Source organism: Balearica regulorum, chromosome W, assembly GCF_011004875.1.
Source record: "Balearica regulorum gibbericeps isolate bBalReg1 chromosome W, bBalReg1.pri, whole genome shotgun sequence".
NCBI lineage: Eukaryota > Metazoa > Chordata > Aves > Gruiformes > Gruidae > Balearica > Balearica regulorum.
In genome coordinates, this window is record NC_046219.1 from 2182473 (window position 1) to 2207698 (window position 25226).

General features: G+C 45.0%; 1 long non-coding RNA gene across 1 annotated transcript; it reads left to right on the forward strand.

Moving 5' to 3' along the window:
- The first annotated feature begins 6177 nt into the window (after window positions 1–6177).
- LOC142599278 (uncharacterized) lies at window positions 6178–12580 on the forward strand. The gene is made up of 4 exons (XR_012832906.1): window positions 6178–6312; window positions 7571–7701; window positions 10115–10213; window positions 11358–12580. It is a non-coding gene; the product is annotated as an uncharacterized LOC142599278 (long non-coding RNA).
- Window positions 12581–25226: the final 12646 nt, after the last annotated feature.

A 25226-nucleotide genomic window follows, 5' to 3' on the forward strand; every position in this document is an offset into this window, starting at 1 on the left:
GAGTCCAGAGGAGGGCCACGAAGCTGATCAGAGGGCTGGAGCACCTCTCCTATGAGGACAGGCTGAGAGAGTTGGGGTTGTTCAGCCTGGAGAAGAGAAGGCTCCGGGGAGATCTAATTGCAGCCTTCCAGTACCTGAAGGGGGCCTACAAGAAAGATGGTGAGGGACTGTTTATCAGGGAGTGTAGTGACAGGACGAGGGGTAATGGGTTCAAGCTGAAGGAGGGTCGATTTAGATGAGATGTTAGGAAGAAATTCTTCCCTGTGAGGGTGGTGAGGCACTGGAACAGGTTGCCCAGAGAGGTTGTGGAGGCCCCCTCCCTGGAAGTGTTTAAGACCAGGTTGGATGAGGCTTTGGGCAACCTGGTCTAGTGGAGGGTGTCCCTGCACGCTGCAGGGGCGTTGGAACTATATGATCTTTAAGGTCCCTTCCAACCCTAACCATTCTATGATTTTATGATTCTATGATCTACCAGATCTAGCATAAAGTTAGTATCAGATTCGAAGCACTTATTTTCCTTATATACACCATGCATGTGAGAAGATGGGTACAAACAGTAATCAAGGTATGTTCCTTACTCAAGCTTTCCTTTCAGTCACTGAAGTTATATATATATCTTGAATTAAAGATGACTTATTCAATAATGAGATGATTGAGTTCTGTGGTCCACTTCTTCCTTATATTTTTTCAAATTACTACTGCTTCTCTTTTTGTATTCCATGGTGAGATGATCAAGGTCTTTGGTCCAGTTCTTCCCTGTCATTATTCATATTACATATTACTTCTTGTTTACTTACTCTAAACCTTTTATTTCTCCTTGGGTTAGTGGTTCAGTTAATACATGAAGAATGTGTTCCTATTCAGTTTAGTGTAGATCCTTGTGGTGGGTTGACCCTGGCTGAGGGCCAGGTGCCCACCAGAGCCGCTCTATCACTCCCCTCCTTCATTAGACAGGGGAGAAAAGGTATAACGAAAAGCTTGTGGGTCAAGATAAGGACAGGGAGAGATCACTCACTAATTATCGTCACGAGCAAAACAGACCGAACTGAGAGAGAAACTTCATCTAATTTATTACCAAGCAAAACAGAGTAGAGGAATGAGAAATAAAATCAAATCTTAAAACACCTCCCCCCACCCCTCCCATCTTCCCGGGATCAACTTCACTCCCGGCTTCAACCTCCGCCCCCCCTCAGCGGCACAGGGGGACGGGGAATGGGGGTTACAGTCAGTTCATCACACGGTGTTTCTGCCGCTTCTTCCTCCTCGGGGGAGGACTCCTCTCATCATTCCCCTGCTCCAGCATGGAGTCCCTCTCACGGGATAAATTCCTTCACGACCTTCTCCAAAGTGTGTCTCTCCCACGGGCTACAGTCCTTCACAAACTGCTCCAGCGTGGGTCTCTCCCATGGGGTGCAGACCTTCACGAGCAGACTGCTCCAGCGTGGGTTCCCCCACCGGGTCACAAGTCCTGCCAGCAAACCTGCTCCAGCTTGGGCTCCTCTCTCCATGGGCCCACAGGTCCTGCCAGGAGCTTGCTCCAGCATGGACTTCCCGTGGGGCCACAGCCTCCTTCAGGTGCCTCCACCTGCTCTGGTGTGGGGTCCTCCACAGGCTGCAGGTGGAATCTCTACACCCCCTCATCCTCCCTCCATGGGCTCCAGGGGGACAGCCTGCTTCACCATGGTCTTCACCACGGGCTGCAGGGGGGATCTCTGCTCCGGTGCCTGGAGCACCTCCTCCCCATCCTTCTGCACTGACCTTGGTGTCTGCAGAGTTTCTTACATCTTCTCACTCCTCTCTCTCTGGCTGCAAAAGCTCTCTCTGGTTTTTTTTTTCCCTTCTTAAATGTGGCTTGGCCTTGGCCAGCGGCGGGTCCCTCTTGGAGCCGGCTGGCATTGGCTCTATCAGACACAGGGGAAGCTTCTAGCAGCTCCTCACAGAAGCCACCCCTGTAGCCCCCCCACTACCAAAACCTTGCCACGTAAACCCAACACAATCCTGTTCAGTTTAGTATATTGGTAGGGATCTAACTCTCTATTGGGAAATAGGAGGTGATGGCTTGAACTCCAAAGTTGAGCAGATCTCTTTCCTAAGGAGATGGAGGAACTTCCCTGCTTGATTTCTGTACCTAAATCTTGTAGAGGATAGGAGCTAAATACATGTCTGTGCCTATTGCCTCATTTTGGCTAGCTCCAAGGAATTCAGTTTTAGTTCTATTCTAAAGTACCTTATTGTTCTCAAGCACAATGTGTTTCTTTGAATACTACATTTCCTCCTGGGGCAGAAAGTGCTTAAAAGTTGGTATTGCAATACCCAAGATATTTATTGTAGTTTCTGTAATTTTCTGTGCTGGTGATGACTATGAAGAATTACTACATTTCCATGGAATGAGTTTGCCTTTCTATTAACTACATAAACTCATTAAGGTTTATTGTGCAAACTGTAATTTCTTAAAAAATGATATCTACTCCCATAATTCATAAAATTTTCTGAGGGAATATTAAGGACTTTATAAAAGAAAGCAGTAGTGGAAGAAATATTACATTTATGATTAAATTTATGTTGTTGTTTTTCTTTGGAGAAGTATTATACAAACTTAAGTTGCAGATCCTCAGAAAGTTTATTAGTCTTTTCTGTCTGTATACTTCTATGTACAGTTGTCATTATTAATTATCTTTTTATGATTCATTCAGTAATGCATGTAAAAATTAAATGATCATGCAAAGTTCCTTTTCTGTACCTTTTTTCATAGCTAGAAAACATTTAATCCTTTATTACTGAATCAAAACATTCTATACTGTTGGTGATTAACAATAATAGTTGATCATGCTTCAGCCAATAATTCTTTCAAAGAATTATTGTCAGTGGTATGGTTGAAACAGCACGTAAATGTAATAAATAAGGTTTAAATTTTAATTATTCATAAGATGATGTCTCTGTTTTATATAAAACAATGTTTCAAAGCATAATATTTTTTACAATATGAACATGTAAAAAACTTACATTATATTTAAAGTCAAAACTGCTAATGTGTACTTTGATGAAAGAACTGTAACTTTCTGTTGGCCACTTAACATAGGCATGTTGTTATTTTTTTAAAAAAGCCCCTCCAATTTATTCACTCTCATATCTATAAAATAATATTTAGTCAATTTTTTAATTTGATTGCCACATTGCACGACCATGTACTGAGCTTTCATTTCTTACTATGCATATCTTTTATGAAAACTTCTATATCACCTCTGACCTAATAACTTTTTTCCACTAAAACAGGATTTCCTCTGACTTTATTAGCTTATAAAGATACCATGCAGTTATAACATTGCTGTTTTTACACAGGTTGCTGATTATTTTCAATTTGGTCTATTAATCATAACAACTATTAATGGAAGAATTATTACAAATACATTACATTTACATGGAGAAATGACACAGACTTCATAGAATCATAGAATCATAGAATGGTTTGGGTTGGAAGGGACCTTAAAGATCATATAGTTCCAACCCCTCCTGCTGTGGGGAGGGACACCCTCCACCAGACCAGGTTGCCCAAAGCCTCATCCAACCTGGTCTTAAACGCTTCCAGGTAGGGGGCCTCCACAACCTCTCTGGGCAACCTGTTCCAGTGCCTCACCACCCTCACAGGGAAGAATTGCTTCCGAACATCTAATCTAAATCGACCCTCCTTCAGCTTGAACCCATTACCCCTTGTCCTGTCACTACACTCCCTGATAAACAGTCCCTCACCATCTTTCCTGGAGGCCCCCTTCAGGTACTGGAAGGCCGCAATTAGGTCTCCCCGGAGCTTTCTTTTCTCCAGGCTGAACAACCCCAACTCTCTCTCAGCCTGTCCTCATAGGAGAGGTGCTCCAGCCCTCTGATCAGCTTCGTGGCCCTCCTCTGGACTCCCTCCAACAGCTCCATGTCTCTCCTGTACTGGTGCACCCAGAGCTGGACGCAGAACTCCAGGTGGGGTCTCACGAGAGCCGAGTAGAGGGGCAGGATCACCTCCCTCGACCTGCTGGTCACGCCTCTTTTGAGGCAGCCCAGGACACGGTTGGCTTTCTGGGCTGCAAGCGCACACTGCCGGCTCATGTTGAGCTTCTCATCAATCAATACCCCCAAGTCCTTCTCCTCGGGGCTGCTCTCAATCCATTCCTTGCCCAGCCTATAGTCGTGCTTGGGATTGCACCGACCCACGTGCAGGACCTGGCACTTGGCCTTGTTGAACTTCATGCGGTTCACACGGGCCCACCTCTCCAGCCTGTCCAGGTCCCTCTGGATGGCATCCCTTACCTCCAGCGTTTCGGATCTCAGATGCATAGTTGAAGGCTCTTGCGGATTACTTCAGTGAAAAACTGGCACTGGGAATGTTTATTCATTGATTACTTTTAAGATTCAAACTTTTATTATAGCATACGCCTAATAATTCATCTTGATTTTTGTTTACATTATTTTAAAAAACAAGCTCGTTCTTAATTTGTTTGTAAACCCCTTCAACAAGGGAAAAATCAATTTACTTCTCAAGTAAAACAGTGAAACTGTGTGCAAAACACTATCAGTCCACAAAGTAATTAACAGAAAAAAGAAAAATATTTCTGCTAGTTTCAATTAGAATCATATGTTTTACTTGTAGGTATAGCTGGAACAAAATTTTCATACAGAAATAATATTTTCAAAACCTAACCCTCCCTTTGATTTTAAGAGGTTTTACTGAGTACCAAATGATAGAAACAGAGAAAAAACAAAAGATAACTGCTTCTGTCAATATTAAAATACTTTTTCCAATAATAATTTGAAATATTTTCATTAAGAGAAGATGGTGGGTAAGGAGAGCGGAAAATAAAACGAACAACAAATATATTCAAATTCTCTGAAACACATACCTGCATCTTTTCTCCTGTTCTGCCACAGGGTTGATTTGGAAACTAAAAATAAATTATGGACAAATGCATTCAACATATGCAATCAAATACTGGAAAAGAAGATCAGTCATAAACACTTATTGAACTGAGATTATCACATGTCTATGCTAATCTTGTTGCACTGGGTCTGATTGGGATGTAGCTAACTGTCTTCATAGTAGCCTATATGATGCTGTGGTTTAGATTCATGATTAAACCGATGTTGATAACACACCAGAGTTTTGCTATTGTTGAACAGTGCTTGCACAGTGTCAAGGCCTTCTCTATTTCTCACTCTGCTCCCTCAGGGAGTAGGCTGGGGTGAGCAAGAGATTGGGAGGGGACACAACTGGGACAGTTGACCCAAACTGACCAAAGAGATATTCCATACTATATAATGTCATGTTCAGAAATAAAAGCTGTGTAGGGGGGAGTTTTTCAAAGGTAGCTGTTGCTTGGAGATTGGATGGGCATCGGTCTGCTGGTGGAAGGTGGTGAAAGACTGCCTTTGCATCACTTGCTTTTTTCTCTTTTTTTCCTTCACTTATTAAACCGTCTTTATCTCAACCCATGAGTTTTTCTTGCTTTTACCCTTATTCTCTCCCCCATCCTGCTACGAGGGAGTGACTGAGTGACTGAGTGGGGGCTTAGCTCCTGACGGGGCTTGAGAGGTTAAAGACAAATTAGATTAGAGTGCACTGGACTGAATTTATAGTTGTCAGACCTGTTTATCTGTTACTTGCTGTTGCTTTTTGCAATGCTGACTTGTTTTTTCATGACACTGTTTTATTTGTTCCCTCACCTGCTCTGTGGTGTGCTCCCGTGTGGAGAACAACGCTTTAACGAATAAAGACGGCGTGGGAAACATGCGATTTCGACCTGTGCGCTAAAGCAGCAAAAAACAGCGGTTCAAAGAAAAGATATGCACAAAACAGGCCTTGCTCGTAAATAACATGTGACTGGCCGAATCCAGGAGATAAGGAGCTGAGAACAGACAGCCAGGCGCCTGCCAGGTGCAAGAGAAAAACAGAATAGCAGATCTTGCGGCGAACACGAATCGGGTGATGATTGGGGAATAAAAGAGCCTCCCCTTTTAACAAGAAATACTATATAATCAGAAAATTCTGTAATAAAGTTGATTCTGTACTTGCACCCTACGGAGTCCGTGCCTATCATACACCACAAATGGCACCCGAACAGGGACATGAAAAATAGAAGAAGGACCTGAAAAATAGTACAGGGACCTGAAAAATAGAAGAAGGACCAGAAAAATAGAAGAAGTACTTGGAAAAGAGAAGAAGGAAAAGCAGTGCCGATAATTACCGGTGGTGTACCCCTGCGTAGCTGGACGGAGGAAACTGCACTGCATCGAGCGCTCATATTCATCACCGGTCGCTGGACGACACAGGTGAGCAGCCACGGGGAAATTTTTTAGACTGTCATTTTTTCATTATGGGACAGTCAGCGACTCGAGAACAGAAGTTGCATACAGAGAATTTACAACTTATTTTACGAGAACAAGGTTTTAAGGTTGCTCCGCTGCATTTGGTGAGGTTGCTTGTATGGATTCGGGACTATTGTCCGTGGTTCCCTGTTAAAGGCTCATATGATCTCACTCAATGGCAGAAGGTTGGAGAGGAGCTGCAAGCTAAACAGCTTGTGCAGTTGGAGCTCCCCGATGGTATATTGATTACCTGGCGTGTGGTTTATACTGCTCTCAGGACTCTGCTACCTGCTGAACAGGTATTGCAGAAAGCGAATGACTCCGTATTACCACCCGCTGAGACAAATACGAAAAAAGAATCTCGTTCATTTGAATTAATAGATCCTGAGTTGGAGTCAGACTATGCTGAGGTGGTGACCGAACCTCCGCTGTCGGAGGGCGGAGCAGACCCTGGGGATCCTTTTGATCCAGGTCCTGTTGACCCTGAACGAGAGCCGGATTTATATCCCCCGCTTACTCCTGTAAAAGCGATGGCTGCTTCTGCCCCCACGGCAGAAGAGATTTTGCAACAACAGAGACAAAAGACTCTCTCACAGCTATCCCTGATGCCCACACACCCCCCCCACTCGGCGTGCACCCGCCCCCTTCTGCATCCCCGCCCCCGCCCCCCCCGAGTTACCCATTACAAGGAACTGTTCAGTCCAAAATCTTGGGTGGACTACTTGACGAGTGCCAGACAGAGGCACTAAAAAGAGGGGACATATCGCTTCTTCAAGCCATGCCTGTGTTGTATCAACCGAATAGACCCCCTGAATACGCTCATTTACCATATGATGTAATAAAGGAGGTCCGCAAATCGATAAAGGAGTATGGTTTGCAGGCATCGTTCACAATGAACTTGTTACAGGTTATAGAAGAATCTTATGTACTGACACCCTTAGATTGGAAATCCATCCTACGTCTTGTGTTGTCTGCAGCACAGTACTCTGTGTGGTTTTCGGAATACCGTGAGCTGGTGCAAGTTCAGGTGATGGACAATTTAACGGCAGGAACTGCTATTGGTCTTGACGAATTAATGGGAGAAGGGCATTATGCTGCGGGGATAGCACAGGCTGGATTGTCACGGAATGTTCTTGCCCAAGCCACAGGGTTAGCCTTGAGGGCACTCCGTCGGGTGCCGGATTTCGGCAAGCGGGAGTCATCATTTGCTTCCATTCGTCAGGGACCTCAGGAGCCGTACATACTATTTTTGGATCGTTTACAAACTGCTCTACAGAGACAGATAGACTCTTCTGAAGCAGCAGAATTGTTATTGTTTCAGCTCGCTATTGAGAATGCAAACACGAACTGCAGGCGAGCCATTGATCCTATTGGTAATCACGCAAAAACTTTGAATGATCTTATTAGAGCATGCCAAAACGTGGGCTCTGAGCAACATAAGGCAGATATGCTAGCTGCTGCCTTAGCTCAACAGTTGGCAGTTGCACGAGCTGCTACTAAATGTTTCTCCTGTGGTCAGGAAGGGCATGTGAAGAAAGATTGTCCGAAAGCGAGAAGAGGAGGACGAGGACAAGGAGGGCAGGGAAGACAACTTGCTCGATTACGCCCTCGTTGTCAAAAGGGATACCGTTGGGTTAATCAATGTTGTTCTAAGTTTGACAAACAAGGCAATCCGCTCCCTGAGAATACCTCGGGAAACGGGAGGAGAGGCACGAGGTCCGGTGCCCCGAGACTACATAACAGGACCCAGCCCCCGCCCCAGCCAGCACAGTCCTTGACATGGCCGGCACAAATAAGCGAGATGAACGCTGGCAACTCACTACAGTTGAGTCTCTCAGACCAGCCACAGCAGGCAGCGCTGGGTTGGACCTGGCCACCAGTCAATCCACAGTAATTCGAGATCAGTCAGTACATCTAGTGCCGACAGGAGTGTATGGACCTTTGCCTAAGGGTCTATGTGCCTTATTGCTTGGTCGTTCCTCCACTTCCAGAGCAGGTTTATTTCTTTTGCCTGGGGTCATAGATTCTGATTATACTGGGGAAATAAGAATTATGGTTTGGACCCCTACGCCACCTTGTACTACACCTATTGGAGAGCGAATTGCACAATTGCTTTTGCTGCCCAACACTCAAATTCAAACTGAAAGTTCCGCCCATGTTGGCGAAAGGGGGTCCTCTGGGTTTGGTAGTACAGGTCTGCCTCGCATCTTTTGGACACAGAAGATTACCACGGGACAACCAATGTTGACTTGTAGAATAAACGGTCAGGTGTTCACTGGCCTAGTGGACACCGGAGCGGATGTTTCTATTATTCAACGATCGGACTGGCCACAGGAATGGCCATTAGTACAGGCATTTGCTGCTGTTACTGGAAGAGGAGGGACACAGATACCTTGGCAGAGTATGCATTCCTTGATTGTGGAAGGTCCTGACAACAAACAAGCGGTTTTAAAACCATATGTTTTAACTGTGCCATGTACTTTATGGGGTCGCGATCTCTTGCAACAATGGAACATGACAATAACGACACATTTTTAACACGGGCCACTGACGTTCAGCCGCGACTCAAACTGACTTGGTTATCAGATAAGCCGGTATGGGTAGATCAGTGGCCTTTGAAAGGTGAGCGGCTAGAAAGGGCTCATGAATCGGTGCAAGAGCAGCTACAATTAGGCCATATTGTTCCCTCCACGAGCCCTTGGAATACTCCTATATTTGTTATTCCTAAAAAATCTGGCAAATGGAGATTGTTGCAGGACCTCCGAGCTATTAATGCAGTGATGGCACCTATGGGGGCCTTGCAGCCAGGAACTCCTAATCCCACTATGATTCCAGACACTTGGCATTTGAAGGTTATTGACTTAAAAGATTGCTTTTTTACCATTCATTTACATCCTGAAGATTGTGTTCGTTTTGCCTTTTCGGTTCCTGTGATTAATAATGATAGACCCATGCAACGGTTTCATTGGGTGGTTTTACCGCAAGGAATGAAAAATAGCCCGACTATATGTCAAATTGTTGTTAGTGAGGCCTTGTCAAATATTCACAAAACATATGATGCAATCATGTTGTATCATTACATGGACAATATTTTGTTGGCTGTGGAAACTGAATCATCTCTTTCCCGAGTTTTCGACAGTTTCGTAGCTGAGCTTCGGCGATAGGGTCTCCAAATTGCGACGGAAAAGGTACAGTCACTCCCTCCATGGAGGTATATCTCGGCTGGAAACTTCTTGATTCGCATGTATACCCGCAGTCTATACGACTTGCTACTACAGTGAGTACTCTAAATGACTTACAGAAGTTGTTGGGGACAATTAACTGGCTTCGACCACTGTTGGGAATAACGACACACGAACTGTCGCCCTTGTTTTCATTGTTAAAGGGGAATCCTGAACTAACTTCTCCTAGACAATTGACAGAAGCAGCCCAGTCATTTATCATTCCTTTCAACCGTATGCTCTCCTAGGTCAGTGGGACGAGAAGGTGCGGAAGGAAGAGCATGCTTTACGCATTTTGGAGTGGTTATTTTTGCCACATTCTTTTGCGAAAACATTGACCACTGCCCTAGAAATGATTGCTGGACTTCTTTCGCAGGGTTGTTTGAAATGTCAACTATTGACAGGACAAGATCCTACCTTCCTTCATCTACCATTAACCAAAGAAGAATTTCATGTTGTATTGTGTAATAGTTTGACTTTTCAGGCTGCATTGGCTGATTATACTAATGTTGTTTTGTATTCTTTGCCACGCCATCGTTTATTAGGTTCTCTGCACTGTTTACCTCTCCAACCACGGTCTTTGTTGAGTTCTGTTCCTCTACAGAATGCTCGTACTGTGTTTATCGATGGTTCTGGCAAAACAGGTAAGGCTGCAGTTGTATGGCGTCACGCAAACTGCGAGGAGTGGGCCTCAGACGTTTCTCACTTATCTGGATCGACGCAGATTGTAGAGTTAGCTGCAGCGGTCCGTGCCTTTGAGTTATTTTCTAAGGAACCTCTTAATATCGTTGCGGATTCTGCATATGTTACAGGTATTGTTCAGCGCTTAGAATCCACTTTTATACGAGAGGTAGACAACAAACAGTTATTTGATTTATTGTTAAAGCTAGCCCAACTTTTAAAAATAAGACAGCATTCTTATTTCATTGTCCATATTCGTTCTCACACTAACTTACCAGGACCCCTTGCCAAAGGTAATACAATAGCAGACCAATTTACAATGGCTGCGGTTTTTCCTCGACGTTTTGATCAGGCAAAATTAGCTCATGAATTTTTCCACCAAAACGCACACTCATTACGAAAGCACTTCTCTTTAACTACCGCACAAGCTCAAGATGTAATTCGAGCATACTCGGATTGTCAGCGCCTGTCCCCTTTGCCAGTTTTGCCAGGGACTAATCCCAGAGGTTTAAATGCTAATGATTTGTGGCAATCAATCAGACGTCACACATATTTCTTCTTTTGGACACCTTAAGTACGTTCATGCTTCTATTGACACCTTCTCTGGTTTTCTGGTAGCCACTGCCCATTCCGGAGAACGTGCCAGAGACGTTGTGAAGCATTTTTAAAGATGTTTTGCGACCATGGGGGTCCCACGGAAAGTTAAAACAGACAATGGCCCAGCTTATGTTTCTCGACGTTTTCTGTTATTCTTACAGGATTGGGGAGTTGAACATATTACTGGAATTCCGCGTTCCCCTACTGGTCAAGCAATAATAGAACGTGCCCACCGCTCTTTGAAATCTATTATTGATAAACAAAAAAGGGGGAATCCAGTAGGGACAACACCACAGGAAATATTAGACAAAGCTACTTATGTTTTAAATTTTCTTAATCTATCTGGATCTAAGCAATATAGTTCCGCAGTAGATAGACATTTCAGAACTGAGGAATCCTCTACCGTGAAGCCTCAGGTGTTTTATAAAAATGTGGAATCTGGTCAATGGGAAGGACCGGTCCCCTTGCTTACCTGGGGACGGGGATATGCTTGTGTTTCTCTTCCCTCAGGTCCCTATTGGATCCCTGCAAGGTATGTAAAGCCAGCGCAAGTGAAAACGCATACTGAAGATGAACAGAACGATAAGAAACACCAAGATGATGTTGCATCTGGGATTGATCAACCTCACAATTAAGATATGGTGGCTTATAGAATTGCAGATGTATTATAATGATAGTTTTAACACAAAAGATTTATCTTTTTTCCTGGCTCATTCAAATATTTGGCGGATGGGCCTTTCCTTTTTTAAGCGACAATTATATCAAGTACTAATGACGGAGAAGGCAACTAAGGCTAATGTAACGCTTTTGTCTGAAGCAGAAACCATGGTCTGCACAACCCATCCTTATCTTTTGCTCTAACCTCCAATGCTACTATTCTATCATGTAATGGATCTTTTTGTATTACCCTGTCTTCACCAGACTTTAGGAGTTGTATAACTTTTAGCGATTTATAAAGTAAGTCTTATCTCGACTAACATAAATATAAGGCCTTGTGTGTCACGCCTCTTCTATGGAATGACACTCAGCATGATTGGAATTATGAAACAACATTTAGAAGGACATTTGATTTATCTCTTCAACATAATATTCAGTCTTTACATGATCAATTGAGGGACCAAATTAAAAAATTACGGGAACTAATGAGTCAAAGTGTATTCAACACATCATTAAAAAATTACCTATCATGGCTAAATCCGAAAACTTGGTTTAGTGGTTTAAATCTTCGAATGTGGGGGTTTATTGGCATAGGCACTGTGTTGTTTTTCTTGTTCTTGGTGGTTTTTTTACAGATTCTATGGTGGGCTATCTGACGAGTGCAGAAGATAGAGGCACGTGTTATGGCCACACTGTTGCTCAACGGGGTTGTCATAAACAAAAAAAGGGGGAGATGTGGAGAACAACGCTTTAGCGAATAAAGACGGCGTGGGAAACGTGCAATTTCGACTTGTGCGCTAAAGCAGCAAAAAACAGCGGTTCAAAGAAAAGATATGCACAAAACAGGCTTTGCATTCTTCAGTAGCTCGTAAATAACATGTGACTGGCCGAATCCAGGAGATAAGGAGCTGAGAACAGACAGCCAGGCGCCTGCCAGGTGCAAGAGAAAAACAGAATAGCAGATCTTGCGGGGAACACGAATCGGGTGATGATTGGGGAATAAAAGAGCCTCCCCTTTTAACAAGAAATACTATACAATCAGAAAATTCTGTAATAAACTTGATTCTGTACTTGCACCCTACGAAGTCCGTGCCTATCATACACCACACTCCCGCTCTTGCTGTGCATCAAACTCCAGGGCTTGTTAATGGCTGCTTTCATCTTTTGCTGTTTGCTATGCTGTTTATCACTTTGTTTTGCTTTACCTGGGAGAGCTATGAAAAAAGCACCTCCCTCTTCTTCTCCAGGGTAGATGTTTCTTGCTTTGTTACAATGGTCTTCAATTTCTTGAACATCCCAGAATGCTTGTATTGGTGTGTATTGGGAATCTGATTTCGGCTTTTCCTAAGGTTAACCAACTAGTTGGAAATGCCACACAGGGATGTGCCCTGAGGTAGTCTGATCATGGGTGGCAAGGTGCGTGGGAAAATTTTGAGCAGGTGCCTAAACCAGTTCTCACCTCCAATGGTATGGGACTTCACTCCCCAACAGGTGTGGAATCCTGCTGAAGTGGCAGAACACTCGAAGAAAGGATGTCTTGCCTATACCAAAGCGATACAACTTCTTGCACTCTCCTGGGGCCAGGCATACGCCTACTGAGCCTGTATCTGTGTGGGCGAGAGGGTCTCTGGATCTGAGGCCTTACAAACAGAATCTGTGGCTAAGCCAGAGACCCAACCATTGTAACTGTGGGATAGGGGCTGTGAGACAGAAACTATAGAATGACTAGTTTGGAATAATTAGCTTGTAACCAAGGTAATAATAGGTAATGAAGCTAACTGACCATGGCAAGGTACAATGCTGCTATGTTCCATGTACAGTCCCTACCCAACCGGACAATAGGTCCGGAGATATTAATCTTATGAAGTAAGTTGTTATGGACAGGTGCATCCACAACGATGATACTGCGCATGCCTGCAAAGAAGAGGGTTATCCAGCGGACACGGGTGCGCAACCACCGACGACTACCAGAGACCCCTTGAGGACCACCGACTCAAATCACTGAGCATGCGTGACAGGGAGGAGAATATGGAAATAAATTCTAAGAAATGATTATCATAGGACTGCCTTTTCTGAGGAAAATGATGTATATGTATATTTTGATCCTACATAACCTGTGTGTTGGTGATCACCTGGCATGCACGTTGCGTGGAGCTATCCCCCGTGCATCCAGCGCTGCAATAAAGAATGCCTGCCTTTTACCACTACATTGGTGTTACGAGGTTTATTCCTGGGTTTCAGTGACACCATCAACTATAACAGTTGCTCCTATATTCAAGAAGAAACAATGGAAATGGAAGTCAACTTGGTTAGTAAGGGAGGAAGAAGCTCCTCCTGAGAGGGAACAGGAGGAAGAATCAGAAGATGCAGTCTGTTCTGCAGTAGAACAGCTGCAAGAACAAGAGAGAGAAGAGAGAGAAATCATAATCGAGTCAGAAACCACCCGGTCCCTATCCCTGAGTGAGCTGCGAGATATATGGAAAGATTACAGCCATCATTCAGGCCAGAAAATTATCACCTGGTTGCTCCAATGCTGGGTTATTGGGGCCAAGAGTCAGGAATTAGAGAGTAATGAAGCCTGGCAGCTGGGATCTCTCGCTAGGCACTCAGGAATCGACAAAGGAATCAGAAGAGGGGCAACAATCCATAGCCTCTGGAGGTAGCTCCTGTCAAGCATGAAGGCAAGGTATCCCCTCAAGGAAGATCTTACAAACTACCAAGGCAAGTACTCTGTCACAGAGGAAGATGTCCAGTATCTGAGGGAATTAGCGGTGATGGAGATGATCTACAGCAACCTGGACAACAACATGGCCTCCAAAGATCTGGATGATGTCCAGTGCATGTGGTCCATGTGGCAGAAGGTGTATGGAATGTACCAATGTCATATGCCAGCAACCTAGCAATAACAGATTGGACAGATTGAGGCACCAAATGTGGACAAACTGGCCTGCCAGCTCCAGCAATTCAAAGAGAATCCTCCCCAACCCTACGGGCCTATGTCTCAGCTCTCTCGACTGTCCCAATAGGTTTTCCTCCTCACCCATACAGGCCAGCATCTCAGCTATCAAGTGTTGCATGGAGTCTGTCTTTCCCTGATCAAGGGAAAGGGAACCATGAGCCCACACCATGTGCCACCTTGTGGTTTTATCTGCATGACCACAGGGAAAACATGAAGTGAGACGGTGCACCTACCTCAAACCCAGAAGCTCCTATACAGGCAGTGTGAGGAAAAGTAGTGCACAAAAAGAATCCATTGGTGAAAATAACCCATGATTTGAGTTGTACAATACCATAGTTGTATGATGCCGTAGTCGTATGTCAGAAGTACTACAGCAGGAGCAATCCGAACCAATGGAGGATGAACCTCGTAAGGAACCAAGCAAGTGCAGCCCTGATACAACGTGAGCTGGTTTCAGCTCCCAACAATCCAACACGACACACCATCTTTCCTGTCTTGAATAACCATCGCAACAGATGGAGCCCAAGTCATGGACTAAATGAACTGAATGAACATTTGAATGGGAATGGCCCTATAGACTAAGGGAATGATATCTGTTCATATGTCAAAGGACAGGGAAAGGCATTGATGAGAATGTATTGAATACTGTAGGACCTGAACATGATGCAAATGGTATGGAATAAGGGGTGGAGATTGTACTGAGTGTGGCTGGGATGGAGTTAATTTTCTTCATAACATCTTGTATGTTGCTGTGGTTTAGATTTGTGGCTAAAACCAGTGTTGATAATACACCAATGTTTTAGCTGTTTCTGAACAGTGCTTGCACAGTGTCAAGGCCTTCTCCCTTTCTCACTCTGCCCCCTCAGGGAGTAGGCTGGGGTGGGCAAGAGACTGGGAGGGGACACAGTCGGGACAGCTGACCTGAACTGACCAAAGACATATTCCATACCATAAAATGTCATGCTCAGCAATAAAACTGGAGAGGAGGTGGTGGAAGGGAAGACCTTTTCTAAAGTAGCTGTTGCTTGGAGACTGGCTGGGCATTGGTCTGCTGGTGGGAGGTGGTGAGTGCCTTTGCATCACTTGCTTTTTTTCCTTCACTTATTAAACTGTCTTTATTGACCCATGAGATGATCACTGAGAATGATAACTGAGATTATCATCACATCTCTATGCTAATTTTGTGTTTCTAATTAAGAGAAAAAAATGGAACCATCTAAACGATAGCATGTTTTAAAAATGAAAAGCAAGAAACAATTTGTCAAACTCTAATTAAATGGAGATGAAATAACTGCATACTTTTGTATATCTTCAGCCACTCTCTTTATTTCCTTTAATAACATCTATTCATGCAGCTTTCCTTATTTAAGCCCACTGATTTCTGCTCTTTAATCAGCACAAAGAGAGATCAAAAACCTACTGATTTCTGGAATCTAGACGAGATGAAAATGCAGATCAAAGAATCATTCATGTGCATTAAGTATTCTAAGCCTGACAAATTTAAACTTTATATCTGTACCTACTAAAACACCATAGCACACATAAAAATAGAAAACATAGAGCAGATTAGTTGTTGCACTGTCTCAACTGCTGAAAGAATAAGCAAAAGCATGACTGAATTGGCAATTTAAAAAAGCCAGTTCAAATTTAAATATAACTTTAAAATATAAAAACTAAGTATAGCCAGTGTACTATAACTAAAAAGCAGCATTAAAATTATTTTAATGAGCTGCTGAGCAGTCTTTAGTTTCACATTAACAGCAAATCAAATACACATGCTACTATAAATAAGTCACCTAAATTACTAAAAAAAAACCCCAAAACCCCTGCACAAGGGTTCCAAACAGATCTTTAAAACAATAAATAAATATGGCATGGCATAGCATAGTAGCAAAACAATTTATTTTTTATTGCAACCTACACGATAGAAACCATTTCTAATCAAGTATTATTTAAGATACTTTTTTCTTGCGAAAATAGTAATCAAAGTCTTTTCACTTATAATTTAAAAAAAATAATTCTACCGTTTACTCTATTTTGTCTTTAATTTTTGTACCTTTTTTATTTTCTCTAAAGGAACTACTTTTAGTTGATGAATTTTCTGACAAATAAGTGTGTCTTGTTCTTTTAAAATGTTTTTTTCTTTTTTTCATAATGCTAAATCTTCTTCCTACTGTAAAGTTGTTCCATTCAAATCTACACGGTCTCAACATTAAATTTATCCATGACTAGACTGCATCGTTGTTTTACCTGATCCATAAAGGAGGGACCAAGGGCTCCCATATTTGTTGTGCAGACCATACAGTGACACAGTTGCACCTTTGGTGCTCAAGTAAGAAAGGGCTGAAACTCTAATGGGCTTGAGTCCTGTACACCTAAGAGCTTTCTTAGAAAGCATTAGAGAGTTTGACTCTTCCCTGGTGTCCTGGTTCTGGCTAGGATAGAGTTAATTTTCACAAGGAGTGAGGACAGGTGAGCCAAGCTGGCCAGGGGGCTATTCCATACCACGTGACGTCATGCTCACCATAAAAGGGGGCTACTAGAGGAGGAGTGGGTGCGGCATGGCTCTGGGATGGGCTGAGCCTCCGGTCGGTCGTGGGATTGGTAAATTGCTTTCTGTTATCAGCACTGCTGTTGATTGTTTCCCTCTCCCTTGCTGTCCCAGTAAACTGCCCTTATCCCAACCCTCGAGGCTTTGCCTTTGTCTTTCCCATTCTCCTCCCCATCCCACCAGGTGAGGGATGACCGAGTGACCATGTGGTGCTCAGCTGCCGGCTGGGGCTAAACCACGTCAGTCCTTTTTCAAGCACAACATGGGGCACGAAGGGATGTGATAACAACAAGTCTGACCCAAGTGTGTTAAAACGAAGTTGTTATAAGCATTTATAATGTTATTGAAACAGTCGCTGGTCACAATGATGTTCTGTTTGGTCCTATGGCTCTGGTTTGTAAACCCGTGTTTACTCTGTGTAATCCCTGCGGCGCTGTTTATCACCTCTGGGAGAGGGATTCCTGTTCTCATATTGTTGTATTGTGTGATAATGACTTATGACAAGATATCATCGATGGTCATGAGTCTGAGCTGGTACTTGTATGTAGCATTTCTGTCATGCCCGTACCTCGGTCAACATCTCTCAGAATTGATTAATAATTGCACCCAATCTATGGGGAGGATGGGGGGGGGATACCTTCTCCCACTCTTTCACCTCCCCTTTTCCCTTTTGGTTGGTTACAACAATTTTTGAGAATTTTGAATACCCTTGGAATGTTCAGGCCAGTATATTCCTATTGCTAGGTCTCCTGCATGCTTTCCAAGTCCTGTTCAGGGTTAGCAAATATTGTTTCAAGAATACCACACCCAGGGATCTTCCCCGAGGCTGAATAGTCAGGGCTGGCATGGCATGTGGGAGAGTATGGGCAGGTATCTAGAGACCTTCTCACCCCCAATGCTGTGGAGCTTCACTCCCGAACAACTGCAAGACCCTGATAAAATGGTAGAATATTTGAAAGGAAAATGCTGTGGGTATTCCAAGGAGACACAACTTACTGCGCTGTGCTGGGCCCTGGCCATGATCTATCAAACACTGCTTGATAGTAGACAGCACCATCCAGGGGGAGAGAGGGAGAACAGACCCACAGGCACTGCGGATATCCAAACCCCCGCAACAGGCACTGTAGCCGAGCCAAAAGATCAACCCATACCAGTATCAGTCGCCCCTACACACAAAAAGAAATACACAAGGAAATCGGTTCGCTTAGTGAAGGATGATGATGAACCAGGACCATCACGAGAACAGGAAGAAGAGCCAGAACCAGAAGTGGTCACCCGATCCCTGTCCCTGAGGGAGCTGCGAGATATGCAGAAAGATTTCAGCCGCCTTCCAGGGGAGCACATTATTACCGGGCTGCTCCGATGCTGGGATAACGGGGCCGGTAGCCTGGAACTGGAGGGCAGGGAGGCCAAGCAGCTGGGATCCTTGTCTAGGGAAGGGGGCATTGACAAAGCAATTGGGAAGAAGGCACAGGCCCTCAGCCTCTGGAGGCAACTCCTGTCAAGTGTGAGGGAAAGGTATCCTTTCAGTGAAGATGTCGTATGTCGGCCAGGCAAGTGGACCACCATGGAGAGAGGTATCCAATATCTGAGGGAATTAGCTGTGCGGGAGATGGTTTATTATGATCTAGACAATGCGCAGTTACCCACAGACCCCGATGAAGTCCAGTGTACCCGACCCATGTGGCGAAAATTTGTGCGAAGTGCACCATCATCGTACGCCAACTCACTGGCACTAATGGACTGGAAAAGTGAAGAGGCACCCACGATGGATGAAGTGGCTGGCCGACTCCGGCAGTATGAAGAGAGCCTTTCTTCCTCCCTCGTCTCGGCTGTGGAGAAACTGTCTCAGGATGTCCGGCAACTCAAAGAGGATATATCTTACTCCCCACCTGTACAGACCCGCATTTCAGCTGTTAGGAGTAAGCGTTCCTCTGCTCCAGAGAGGGGATATAGAGCATACACACCATGAGGTATCCTGTGGTTTTTCCTGCGTGACCACGGAGAAGACATGAGGAAATGGGATGGGAAGCCCACCTCAACCCTGCGGGCACGCGTACATGAGCTGCAAGGCAAGACAGCTGTATAAAGGGACTCTTCCAGAAAGAATGCTGCTCCAGTTTCCACCGGGCAGCGCCCCAGACTGAGTGAAAGGCCAGATCGCACTGATGATCCTCCTGAAGGGACCTCTAAGTTATTTTTGCAAGAAGTGAGTAGCTAATATGATGAGCAGGACTAGAGGGGCTCTGCCTCCAGCCAGGTGGAGGAAAGGGACAACAGGGTTTATTGGACTGTGTGGATCCGATGGCCTGGCACATCAGATCCACAGGAGTACAAGGCCCTAGTGGACACCGGTGCACAGTGTACTTTAATGTCATCCAGCTATGAAGGGGTAGAACCCATCGCTATTTCTGGTGTGACAGGGAGATCCCAACAGTTGACTGCTGGAGGCTGAAGTGAGCCTAACTGGGAATGACTGGGAAAAGCACCCCATTGTGACTGGGCCAGAGGCTCCGTGCATCCTGGGCATGGACTACCTCCGGAAAGGGTATTTCAAAGACCCAAAAGGTTACAGGTGGGCTTTTGGAATAGCTGCCTTGGAAGCAGAGGAAATTGAACCATTGTCTAGTCTGCCTGATCTCTCGGAGGACCCTTCTGTTGTGGGGTTGCTGAGGGTTAAAGAACAACAGGTGCCGATTGCTACCACAACCATGCACTGGCAGCAATATTGCACCAACAGAGACTCCCTGCTTCCCATCCACAAGCTAATTCATCAACTGGAGGGTCAGGGAGTGATCAGCAGAACCCGCTCACCCTTTAACAGTCCCATATGGCCAATGCAGAAGTCCAATGGCGAGGGGAGGCTGACAGTAGACTATCGTGGCCTGAATGAAGTCACACCGCCAATGAGTGCTGCCGTGCCAGACATGCTGGAACTTCAATATGAACTGGAGTCAAAGGCAGCCAAGTGGTATGCCACAATTGATATAGCTAACGCATTTTTCTCAATCCCTTTGGCAGCAGAGTGCAGGCCACAGTTTGCTTTCACTTGGAGGGGCGTCCAGTACACCTGGAATCGACTGCCCCAGGGGTGGAAACACAGCCCCACCATTTGCCATGGACTGATCCAGGCTGCCCTGGAGAAGGGTGAAGCCCCAGAGCACCTGCAATACATTGATGACATCATTGTATGGGGCAACACAGGAGAAGCTCTTTCTGAGAAAGGGAAGAAAATAATCCAAATCCTGCTGAAAGCTGGCTTCACCATAAAATGAAGTAAGTTCAAGGGACCTGTGCAGGAGATTCAGTTTTTAGGAATAAGATGGCATGATGGGCGTCATCAGATCCCAATCGATATTATCAAGAAAATAGCAGCCATGGCTCCATCAACCAACAAAAAGGAGACACAGGCTTTCTTAGGTGTTGTGGGTTTCTGGAGAATGCACATTCCAAATTACAGTCTGATAGTAAGCCCCCTCTATCACGTAACCCGGAAGAAGAATGATTTCAAATGGGGCCCTGAGCAACGACAAGCTTTTGAACAAATTAAACAAGAAATAGCTCATGCAGTAGCTCTTGGGCCAGTCAGGGCAGGACCAGATATAAAAATGTGCTGTACACCACAGCCGGGGAGAACGGCCCTACCTGGAGTCTCTGGCAGAAAGCACCAGGGGAGACTCGAGGTCGACCCCTGGGGTTTTGGAGTCGAGGATACAGAGGATCTGAGCCCCGCTACACTCCGACTGAAAAAAGAGATATTGGCAGCCTATGAAGGGGTTCAAGCTGCTTCGGAAGTGATTGGCACTGAAGCACAGCTCCTACTGGCACCCTGACTGCCAGGGCTGGATGTTCAAAGAGAGGGCTCCTTCTACACACCATGCAACCGATGCTTTATGGGGTAATTGGGTTGCAGTAATCATACAGCGGGCTCGAATAGGAAACCCCAATCGCCCAGGAATTCTGGAAGTGATCACAGAATGGCCAGAAGGCAAAGATTTCGGAATGTCGCCAGAGGAGGAGGTGACACGTGCTGAAGAAGCCCCACCGTATAATAAACTAACAGAAGATGAGAAGCCATATGCCCTTTTCACTGATGGGTCCTGTTGCATTGTGGTAAAGCATCGAAGGTGGAAGGCTGCTGTATGGAGTCCTACATGACGAGTCGCAGAAGCTGCCAAAGGAGAAGGTGAATTGAGCCAGTTTGCAGAGGTGAAAGCCATCCAGCTGGCTTTAGACATTCCAGAATGAGAAACGTGGCCGATGCTGTACCTCTGTACTGACTCATGGATGGTGGCCAATGCCCTGTGGGGGTGGTTACAGCAATGGAAGCAGAGCAACTGGCAACGCAGAGGCAAACCCATCTGGGCTGACCCATTGTGGCAAGATATTGCTGCCCAGCTAGAGAAGCTGGGTGTAAAGGTACGTCATGTAGATGCCCATGTACCCAAGAGTCGGGCCACTGAAGAACATCAAAAGAACCAGCAGGTAGATCAGGCTGCCAAGATTGAAGCGGCTCAGGTGGATTTGGACTGGCAGCGTAAGGGCGAATTATTTCTAGCTCGGTGGGCCCATGGCACCTCAGGTCATCAAGGAAGAGATGCGATATGTAGATGGACTCGTGATCAAGGGGTGGACTTGAGAATGGACGCCATCTCACAGGTCATCCATCAATGTGAAACGTGCGCTGCAATCAAGCAAGCCAAGCGAGTAAAGCCTCTGTAGTATAGAGGCCGATGGTTGAAATATAAATATGGGGAAGCATGGCAAATCGACTACATCATGCTCCCACAAACCTGCCAAGGCAAGCGTTATGTTCTTACAATGGTGGAAGCAACCGCTGGGTGGCTGGAAACATATCCCGTGCCCCATGCCACTGCCCGGAATACTGTCCTGGGTCTTCAAAAGCAAGTCCTGTGGTGACATGGCACCCCAGAGAGAATCGAGTCAGACAATGGGACACATTTTCGGAACAAGCTCATAGACACCTGGGCCAAAGAGCATGGGCATTTAGTGGGTGTATCACATCCCCTACCATGCACCAGCCTCTGGGAAAATCGAAAGGTACAATGGACTGCTAAAGACTACACTGAGAGCAATGGGTGGTGGGACCCTCAAACGCTGGGATACACATTTAGCAAAGGCCACCTGGTTAGTTAACATGAGGGGATCTGCCAATCCAGCTGGCCCTGCCCAGTCAAAATTTCCACGCCCAGTAGAAGGGGATAAAGTTCCTGCAGTGCGCATGAAAAATATGTTGGGTAAAACAGTTTGGGTTATCCCTGCTTCAGGTAATGGCAAGCCCATCTGCGGGATTGCTTTTGCTCAGGGACCAGGGTGCACTTGGTGGGTGATGAAAAAAGATGGGGAAGTCCGGTGTGTACCCCAAGGGGATTTGTTTTTGGGTGAAAATAGCCAATAAATTAAATTGCATGATGTTAATAGCGATATACTGTATCAATGGTATGACCATAAGAATCACCCAAAACTAATGAAGGATGGACTCTGAAACTGAACAAAGTGCCACGACGATGGAACTAGAACTGACTTCAGCAACTGGTGCCCAGAAACTTTATTGAAAATCACATCTTTGACATCCAGACTGTGAGCATGGACCATACCAGATGATACACCGGCTGTGAAAACTCCGGATGCAGCGTGCAACAATCCAGCAGCACGCACCATTGCTCCTGCTCTGAGAGACTGTAATGGCAGATGGAACCCAAAGCCATGGACTAAATGAACTCGACAGACATTTTAGAGCGATAGCCCATAGAGTAAGGCAATGAGATCTGTAAAATAATCTGGGCATGATGTAGATGGTATGGAATAAGGGGTGGATAATGTTCTGGTTCTGGCAAGGATAGAGTTAATTTCACAAGGAGCCAGGACAGGTGACCCAAGCTGGCCGGGGGCTATTCCATACCATGTGACGTCATGCTCACCATAAAAGGGGGCTAGTCGGGCAGGGGCGGGCTTGGCGTGGCTCCGGGACGGGACAGGTTGAGGGTCCAGTCGGTGGTGGGATCGATAAAATCGTTCTCTGTTATCACCCATTGTTACTATCTGTTATCAGTATTGTTGTTGATTGTTTCCCTCTCCCTTGCTGTCCCAGTAAACTGCCCTTATCCCAACCCTCGAGGCTTTGCCGTTGTTTTTCCGTTCTCCTCCCCATCCCGCCGGGGGAGGGGCGAGCGAGCGGCACGTGGCGCTCAGCTGCCACCTGGGGCTAAACCACGTTACACTGTCAATATTCTGGCTTAGGCAAAATGCAACTTAAGAGCTTTGATGACTGTGCTGTGAACCTATCATTAGCTTTTCATTGATTTAATTTTCTGAAATTTTAGATTGAGTGGCTTAATTTTATACTTAGAAATAAAAAGTTTGTTCAAGAAGTGATAAATATAGATAGGATACTCTATGTATGTAACTATTCATTCCCCTGTCTAACCTTTTAAATTGCAATAGATTTACTGACGTGTGGTAGGAATAACACAAAGATCTGGCATGGTTCTAGGAAGCATGGGAGAGAGCTAGAAGTAGAGAGCTGAGAAGCAAGACACATCAGTTACCAAATATGCTTACTATTACAACACTGATCCCATGCAGAGCGTGCAGTATGTCAGCTTAGCTGCCAATTTCCAGGGTTTGTAGAGATATGAGCTGATATTCATAGAGCAGAGTCACTTCTTTATCAGGACAGTACTTCAGACTGTAAACATGGAGGTTCTAAGATTTAATTTAAAAATAAGATGTCTGTAAGTAATTTCCACAGGAGATCTATATTGTGAAGAAACAAAATGAAACATCACTGTAATTGAAGGATTTGTGAGAATTAAACTAAAAAAAGAGGACATTCTTTAAATGTTGAATGCCTATTAAAGTTACTGTCCTGGTTTCAGCTAGGATAGAGTTAATTTTCACCAGAAGCTGGGAGGGGACACAGCCAGGACAGCTGACTCAAACTTGCCAAAAGAGTATTCCATACCATATGACCGTCATGCTCACCATTAAAGGGGGATAGTTGGGGAGGGGAGGTCTGAGCGGCTGAGTGGCCGGTACGTCATTGGGTTGGTAAATTGCCTTGTGTTATCACACGTTTTGTATATTCTCTTATAAGTACTGTTGTTATTTTTCCTCTCCCTTTGCTGTTCTATTAAACTGTCCTTATCCCAACCCACGAGGTTTACCTTTGTCTTCCCATTCTCCTCCCCATTCCGCCAGGAGAGGAGGGGTGAGTGAGCTTGGTGCTCAGCTGCCGGCTGGGACCAAACCACGGCAACTGGCTAGTTACCTAAATTTGTGTATAAAGTGTGATCTCAGCAACAGTAAACAGTAGAGAAGGAGAAGCACTTGAAAAGGTTATTTGATCACTGATAGCTATAAGTGAATGACCTGATAAAGAATAAAAGAGGCAAATGTGATACTGTGATTTGTTAGCTATTTCTGTCAGAGGAAGGGAAATATTAATGCTATCCAGGATACTGGCTACTTTAATTTGAGATAATTGGAGACAATTCTGATTACCCTTATTCAGAAAGATTAATTCAGACTGGAACATATAGAGGTAAAAAGTGTCAGAATGCTTTGAGTGATAGAGTGCCTATTTTACTGGAGAAGACAAAGAATAGATTTACGTGATGTGATACAGTGCCATACAGACATATCTTAGGGTGAAATTAGGTTTCTCACAATTAGATCAGTGTAATGGTTTTGGCTGGGATAGAGTTATTTTTTTTCATAGTAGGTAGTATGGGGCTATGCTTTGCATTTGTGCTGGAAACAGTGTTAAGAGAGATGTTTTAGTTATTTCTGAGCAGTGCTTACACAGAGTCAAGGCCTTTTCTGCTTCTCACACTGCCCCACCAATGAGTAGGCTGAGGGGTGCACAAGTTGGGAGGGGGCATAGCTGGGACAGCTGACCCTCACTGACCAAAGGGATATCTCATACCATATAATGTCATGCTCATCATATAAAGCTGGGGGAAGAAGAAGGGAGGGACATTCGGAGTGATGGTGTTTGTCTTCCCAAGTAACCATTATGCATGATGAAGCCCTGCTTTCCTGGAGATGGCTGAACACCTGCTGTCCTGGGTTCGGCTAGGATAGAGCTAATTTTCACCAGAAGCAGGGATGGGATGCAGCCAGGAGAGGTGACCCAAACTAGCCAAAGGGGGTATTCCATACCATGTGATGTCATGCTCACCATAAAAGG